The 9008-nt window shown below is 36.9% G+C and overlaps 1 long non-coding RNA gene across 1 annotated transcript; it reads right to left on the bottom strand.

Annotated features, from left to right (window-relative positions):
• Nucleotides 1-875: 875 nt before the first annotated feature.
• On the bottom strand, nucleotides 876-5613 carry LOC140340691 (uncharacterized). The gene is made up of 2 exons (XR_011922705.1): nucleotides 5374-5613; nucleotides 876-2357 (listed from the first exon to the last, which is right to left on the bottom strand). It is a non-coding gene; the product is annotated as an uncharacterized lncRNA (long non-coding RNA).
• Between the last annotated feature and the right edge of the window lie 3395 nt (nucleotides 5614-9008).

Here is a 9008-nt window from a genome sequence, read left to right as displayed (position 1 = left end):
GCTTCCTTGCTTTAGTTAGTGCCTTGGATAAGACTGAAACTTAAGACATTCAAGAAGCTAGTATTTCAGACAAGCAAATGACATCAAACATGTTCTTCTCGCTGCAGGTCTCCTTTAATTGTGGGGATCTCCCAGAACTCCAACGCACAATACATTTTCCTGCCAGTAGGTGGCAATGTCGCCGTATAAATTGCACACACACAATACCCTTCAGTACGACTCTGCGCTGTAATACAGAACTGAAGATACAATGTATACAGGATAATGTATCGCTGCCTGCAAACCAGAATCATGGTCACTTTTCTAGCAATAAAAAAATAATATATAACAATAAAGCCTAAATTGTAGAAAAAATAATAACCAATATTGGACATTGGTGTAAAGACACTATAAAAATAATTATTAGGAATAAAATCAATTAATTCCACAATTGCCAACTTCACTGTGCAAGGAGTGAGCACACCTGACATATCTGCACCATTTCCACAGCATCACATGAATCAAGTATAATGTTCTGCTGGAGGTGCAGATATGTGCAGAACATACATGAGCTGAGCCTGCACCACAATTATATTAATACAGTGCCTGCCCGTATATGCAAACCTTTATATACTATGTACTATGCTAACTACATTAAATTTTGATATATATATATATAACTATGCATACATAAAAAAGCGTTTTACATATATACCTGTATACCCCTGTATATATTTGTATATACAGTATACAAATTTTTTTGTGTATATATATATATATATATATATATATATATATATATACACAAAACCTTGCAGAAGGGTACAAAGAATATGAAGGTTTCCATATAGCCGACATTACTACCTATACATTAAGAAAAACACATAATACACATATTCAGCAGAGTTTTATATATTATCTTATATAAAGACACATACAGACATGTTTAGAAAATGGCAATAGATGCAAACATTCCTAAGCAGAGCATTAAGCAGAGTGGATAAAAAAAAGTATTTGTATCAATATATGTCAATGTATCAAAATCTTTAAAACATAAAGTGGATGCCGAATTTGGCAGACAGTAACTGGAATAACAATCCATTACTAATAATAAATATATAAAAAATATAAATATATATATATATATATATATATATATATATTTAACGGAGGTAATGAATGCAAAATATATAGATGAGCTATTCAAGCATGTATATATGTATATTCAGCATGTATAAAGTATTACAAGGTCTCTGTTGCACAGGTATAGATGAGAATGCCAGTATTTAGCGGAGAATAGATATTTGATATGATTTCGATCCATTACTAATAAAATATAAATATAAATATATATATATATATATATATATATATATATATATATATATATATGTCTGTGTTTATATAGAGTGAAACATTGTGACAGAGTGCACTATAGGTGTGTGTGTTTGTTGTGTGATTACTTGGTGTAATTATTCGGGGATTACAATACAATCGGGTTTATTAGTGACACAGATCAGCACCCTATAAAGTATAATAAATGTAGATTTAGTTTGTTTCTTTGCATGTAGCATTGTCTTTGCAGAGCTGGGATCAGGGCTGTAACATAGCAGAGGCGCCTGGCCTGCACTTCTGTGTGCTGAGCTGCCACACCCCCTGCATGGCATATCCCAGCCATATAACCCAAAACCCCCCAAAATGAGCCCACCACGACCCCCACAAACCCCACTAGTGCCCCCACAGATCCTGATCTATCTCTTCTGACAAATGAACAGATCGCTGGTCCCCTGCACCAGGCATTCCTGCAATTTCTGGACTTCTTTGTGAATACACAGCTAAATTTGGGGAAAGTTTCATAAAAAGTCGCAAAAATCGAAAAAAAAGGGACAGTGGGAGGGAGTGACATCAAATCTTATTCCCAAAGACCCTCAGTTATATGTAAAAGTGCTTTGTTTCAAAAAAAGATCTGTCTTTTTGTTAGGGCTTTGAATATTCAAATTGAAACTATCGCGCAATCATTGATTGTCAAATCATTGGTTTCTGGAGTTTTTAAATAGATGGCATGGTGGGGATAAATTTCAATCATATATCTGTAGGTATAATACATTTGTATTGTATATCTCCAGTGGGAATTTAGGCAAAGTGACTTGGTTGATTTCATGAACTTTGAAGAATTTCTCTTCTTGCACCCTATTTTCCCTGTATAGAGAAGAGGTGCTGGGCTGCCATACAGCACAATCACAGGGAGATTTTTCATTTCAAATAAGGCAAAACTCTATTTATCTTCTCCAATGTCTGGTAAGTTCATTTTGCATCTTTTATGTCCAATTTTTGCACATTTTTTACATTTTCTTTCATTCTTCTTTTACACTTTTTACCTTTAAAGAAAAAAAGACAGAGTTTAATATGGGATCATGGCAGTGCAATGTGCACAATAGCTGCAGCAGCACATCTCTCCTGCCTGCCATGCCTGGATAATATATTAGTGATTTAGATGCTGTAGATTGTTTAGAGTTTGTAGTTTATATATTATATTAATCATCTGGATGAGGATCAGTGCAGATGTGTGATCAGACTCAGTATAGCTCTGTAGCTCTGTGCTCATTCATTTACACGGTAGGCTACAGCTGTTTTTTGGAATCCTAATATTAGATCACTGTGTATTAATATTGCAATCTGTAGTAAACTTAGTAATAGTTTTTTTTCCTTATTTGAGATTTTTTTTTTTTTTTTTTTGCTTTGTCAGGCTTTTTGTAGCGTTGCATGCTATGATCTGCCTCCATACGTGCTATGAGGATTCAGTGATCATGTGAATGTAGTTTACAAATCAAGTGCATTTTAGTGACATAGAAGCAGAAAAAAAGACACAGCGGAGGGAAAAAGGAGATTAGAAATCAGAGTTTCGTAGATCCCCCCATCTCTGACCGTTAAAACTGGGCGTTTCTGTTTTCCCCTATGGCTAGAACTAGCGATCAGAGCCTTAGGGTTTGCGTTAGGGATTCCCTCCTCCCTCCCCACCTAGGCAGGTGTTGTGGGGTCACTGTACTGTGCCTTCAGCCCGGTTCTGGAGCGGAGATCGGCGAGGCTCCCAACTTTTCTTTCCCTGCTGTCATCGGAACTTTCAGCGCTCAGCTTCACGTGCTATTACGCACATGGCCAGCGGGGGTCGCTGTGCACGGGACTTTTCCCGTTCTCTAAGCCGCAGCCTAGGCTGCCAGAAGCGGGCACCAGGCTGCCCATGAGCCGCTGGGAGCCCGGCTGTGACATTATTAGGCTAGGCATAGAATAAGCAGGTTCAGTAACACAGTAATACTCAAATGCCAATTATATCACTAAATCAAGGGTAGCACTGAGTCACAGATCAGAAACATATACAATGTATACAAATGTACACAGGATCTGCCCCATTCTTCATTATAATATTATAATATATATAATTTATTTTAATAGCATGTCCTCATGTGTCTTTTTATAATACCCTGTCCCTATACTTCATTGTGATATTCTCTTCCCATGAATAATAATATTAAAAATATCTGAACCTAAATTTATTTATAATAATCTGATCCCACACTTCAATGCAATCATCTGTTCTTATACCAAATAATCCGCACCGCCTATATATAATTATTATAATAGCAATAACCTATATGTCATAACGATCTGCACCCATAATTCATTATATTGATATGCACCTATACTTTATTATAATATTCTACCCCCATAATTCATTATTATAATAATCTGCCCCATACTTCAATAATATAGTAATCTGCACCCATACTTCATTATAATAACAATCTGCCCCATATTTCATTATTATAATATTCTGCACCCATATTGCATTATAATAATAGTAATCTACACCAATACCTCATTATAATCACAATCTGCCCCAAATTTCATTATATAAATAATCTGCCCCATATTTCATTCTAAAAATAGTAATCTGCACTATATTTAATTATTATAATAATATGACCCATATTTCATTATTATAACAATCTGACTCATATTTCATTCTAATAATAATAATAATCTGCACTTATACTTCAATGTAATAGCTTGCCCCCTGTGTGTGTTTTTTTTAATAATATTATGCCCCAGTATTTCATTGCAATAATCTCTTCCAATGCCTAGTAATAATCATTTCATTCTACACCTAGATATAATTATTTGTACCCATGATTCATATTAATATTTTCCCTGTACTTCCTATAATAATCTGCTCCCATATTTAATTGTAATTGTAACCATGTGTCTTTGTTATAATAACATTATGTCCCCATACTTCCTTATAACAATGTTTTGTCCCATGAGCCTTTATTATTATAATAATCTGCCCCACATGTCTTCATTAGAATGATCTGCTCAATGCATTTTTATTATAATGACCTTCCCCTATAAATCCTGATTATAATAATCCACTCTATACATATTCATTATTATGATCTGCCCCATACATTTTCAGTGCTACAATCTCCCCCCATACACCAATACCGTAATGAGTCATATACACATGTATGGGATTTACACATCTGATGGGCTGACTGCAGAGGGGGACACAATGCAGCCTATAATGTACATTTCAGGATCATGTTATCATACTGACATTGTTTTTGTATTATGTTGTTGCTGTGTATATATCTGTATTAGATCTGCACCATCCTCTTATCTTACTGTAACCATACAGAGCCCTATATCAGCTTCATACATATCACAATTCTGATATATATAGTAAGCCTTGTACAGAAAACAGGAACATGGCCATACAGCTCCAGGGAATTTTATATATGATACCATGTGCAGAACAGAATAATGTCCATGCAGTCCTCTGTTACTTCCTAGTATTGCAGTTATATTACAGAGAATTTAGTATATAACTTGTGCTTTGCTCCTGCACTACCAATTATCATCCAATCTCCAGTCATTGATCAGATTGAAATCCTCCTTCGATCTTTTATTATATGATTAGTATTATCTGATCATTGTTAACCCTTTAGTGTCACATTGTATGACACATGCATAGTCTATAGCACACAGAGACTACTCCCTATGCCGATCGTCTCCATATAATAAAGCAGAACCCCCCATGCAGTATATTGAGTGATAGATGTGGGAGGGCTCTGCTGTCACCCTGAGATCTGTTGGGACAATTGGGGTGCACGGATGTAGTCAGATTTTATAGTATAACGTACATGAGATATTACAGGTTTTGGTGAGAACCTTTGGGTTTTGGACACAGGGAACCAGATCCGATCGCGATCTGATACCATAGCGATGTACAGATCGGGGCTGGCTGCCACTTCTTCCTACACGTGGAGCGCCGCCATGTCCGGCGCGCAGCTCATTTTATAGAACATTGTGATTTCTGTGCAGAGATAGATTACTTACACATAGATCGCCCTACAAGCGCCCTACAATAGTCCTTTCTTCATTTCCCAGGAGGGATCGGTCCCAGGCTGCAGATTTAATGTCCATTGTAGATGATCCATAGAGCTTCCCTGGGATCTGCCTAATCCTTTGTCGTAAAAATACTCCAACAGATCCGAGAAAAGCTTTACGACTCTACAGCTAGAATACAGATCAGACATGGATGGGACCTGTGCAGGGTGTCACAGACCTGTACCTAAACATTGCACATGTGTCCTGCACATATACATTGCACATGTGTCCTACACCTATACACACATTGCACATGTGTCCTACACCTATACATTGCACATGTGTCCTGCACCTATACACACAGCACCTGTACACATAATAGACATGTGTCCTGCACCTTTACACACATTGCACATGTTCCCTGCATCTATACACACACTGTAAATGGGTCCTGCACCGATACATACATTGCACATGTTCCTTTCCCCTATACACACATTGTATCTGTGTCCTGCACCTATACACACATTTTACATGTATCCTGCACCTCTACATACAACATACATGCGTCCTGCACATATACATACAATTTATAGATTCCCTGCACTTGTATATAATGTAAATGTTTTCTGCCCCTATCGATAAAATGTATAGAAATCCATTACATGTATATACAATGTATACGTTTCTGGAACTTACACATACATATTATATGTTTTTGCACCTGTGGATATAGATTTCCTGCACCCATAGATAAAATTTCCTGCAACTATAGGTACAACACATAGAAAATCTGCACCTTAAGATACATTGTTTTTGATTTATGCATCAATTTATATATATTTGTATATTTATAAAAATATATTTGTAGTTTCCTGCACCTATTCAGCACACCGAATACATTGTATAGTTTCCCTCCAGCAGAAACCTGAAACAATGTATAAGTTGCCCTGGATACATTGTATCCCTGTATCAGAGCTGCTATGTGATGGCTGGATCTGCCATTATCTAATACAAAGCAATGAGAGGTGAGCTCACTGATTCCAGATGTCAGAACAAAGAGAAGGCACAGAGAAGTGTCCTGTCTGCTTACAACAGTAGAAATCATTACTGTCATTTTCCCATCCCCAGATAAAAGCATGCGGCAGATTGATCTATAAACTACATAAGTGTACATTCATCAGCCTTCCCAACAATAAATAACACTTGAAAATAAAAGCATAAATAAAGTAAAAATGTTTATTTTCTTGTTGGATGGAGTAAGGAACAACAGACATCTGCTCATGTGCTATCAGTTTCATTGGGGGGATTTCACTGCATTTCCAGTTCTATAGTATAGGAAATCTCTCCTGAAAGAAATATACTTTTGGAAAGTAGTCCTCTACATTTTGGGATTCATTCTTTATAGTGACAACTGAAAATGTTTGATTTCCAATTACTTTTATTTCCATATAATATGATCTCCAAAACAAATAGAGAAAGTGATCCACTGCAATAAAAACCTGACATACATTCTAACTTCCAATACTCTGTTCAAAACTCCTCAAAAAGTCAACTTTGAAAAACAGGTAACATTGCCATGAGAGAGGTGCAGAGGCTGTCAATTACCAGAACTCCTGTGCTTTTTTGTGTTTGTTTAATATTGTGTTTTTTTGTTTTGTAGTTTTATTTTCTTATTTGTTTCATGGTTTCCTAATAGAAGAAAGGATAAATCAAGAAATAATAAAGATAATATAATATGAATTGGGATGGATGCAAGAATGCTTGCACTGTGTGACATCAGTGATCCAAAAAGGAAGTAATGTACTGCCACTACCATGCCACAATGCTGCCCCAATAGGGAAGGTTTATACCAAAGCATTGGCTTTCTGCATGGAACCACTACCTGTCTGCTTTTTTGGACTATTTCACAAGCTTGCTGGGAAAGAGACTCAGTACTTTCCAGTAAACCCAGCTCAGGCAGAAGAAGTGAACAGGTTCACTATGAGTCCTAACTCTCTGAAATCAGTCAGCTCATGAAAAGTCAGAACTCCTGATCTGTGACTTGTTCTGGTTCAGTAACCCAAATGAGTAAGATATAGTTGTATTTAGATTGTATATATAGTATGTTTAAGACAGAATTTTCTTCTTGCATATGATTTCATGAGGAAACATAAGTTCACCCTATTTACAAAGCTCAGTTGGATTTTTAGGTGAAAAGTTGTTATTGTCCATAAAAAATGGCCATGTTGTGTAAACGTGGCTCAAAAAAGACTCCTTCACTGAAATGAATTGAACATGTAGCTGTTCTTCTCATCAATATATTGTATTGTTAGTAAATGTATTGCTGCCTGTATCCCTGTTGACTAGATTATTATTAAACAGTATTTATAGCGCCAACATATTACGCAGCACTGTACATTAAATTGGGTTAGCAAATGACAGACAGATACAGACAGTGACACAGGAGGAGGAGAGGACCCTGCCCCAAAGAGCTTACAATCTACCAGGTGGGGGAAGTAGCACACAATAGGAGGAGGGATATGGAATGGTGGGTGAGTAGTGAGGGTTTAAGAGACAGAAGAAGACGGGTAGGCAAGTTTGAAAAGATGGGTTTTTGAGTGCTCTTGCAGAAATTAGCAGCAAGCCAAATAGGCGGAGGAGGACTATTCCAGAGAGTGGGGGCAGCTGCGGAAAAGTCTTGGAACCGTGCATGTGATGAGGTTATGAGTGAGGAAGTCATTAGTAGGTCAGTATGGAAGTATTTTTTTTACCAGGTAAGTGGGACAAGAACTATGGAGAGAATTAAAGGCAAAGCACAGGAGCTTGAATTTGATTCTAAGGTGAAATGAGGGAAGTCAGGAAGTCCTCTCTATGGGATTCACTCAGAAAAAAGGGTGTCACACGAGTCCTAACCATTCCTCATCCCAAAATAGATGTTGTCAGCTACAGTGATGAATTCTGTATGGCTGCATATGGGCCCAGTAGCATTAATAAGCAATAAAACTAGGAAGTATGGATACGGGTTAGACTTGTCCAAATTCTAGCCGTGACCTTCAAAGTGGATTTCATGGCAAAAACTGCTTGACAGACAATCGATTGTTTACCCGCATACTAGATGTTGGGTGCTAATATACATAGCAGGAAGTGATGCACTACAATTTGGAAACTGAATCTCAAATGTGAACATGCTTTGAGAATTACATTGTTACAAATTGTAAGCATGTTGATTCACACATTTCTGGAGCTCTTGTAGCATTTAGGACAGCATGGTCCAAGTCCAATTGATTGTTATAGAGTATATGAGATGTTGTGGCACAGCCCTTCCCTTATTCTACCTGGAATATTCTTCCCATGCAACATTCAAGCTGTTTCTCCTGGTATTGCTTGATGTGTAAAGCAAATTTCTGTTCACTTAAAATACCCAAAAATGTATTTCACACGACTGGCTGAGTGAGTATTCACACAGATTTTTGAGTAATGATTCATATTTCTTTAAATAATCAGTCTCATACCCTAAACAAATACTACAATAAATGACTGGCTGCAAAGTGAAGAATCTTATTTTGGGGCCCCTATGCATATGGTGGAAACTGACCACTGCCCAACTAAACAATAAGCACATCCACAATGGGACCAATATCTAAATGCACAAAAGTGAACCT

The sequence above is a fragment of the Pyxicephalus adspersus genome, chromosome 11, assembly GCF_032062135.1.
Source record: "Pyxicephalus adspersus chromosome 11, UCB_Pads_2.0, whole genome shotgun sequence".
In the NCBI taxonomy this organism is placed as follows: Eukaryota; Metazoa; Chordata; class Amphibia; order Anura; family Pyxicephalidae; genus Pyxicephalus; species Pyxicephalus adspersus.
The sequence above is the reverse complement of the archived record's forward strand: the minus strand, read 5'-3'. Positions and strand labels throughout refer to the sequence as shown.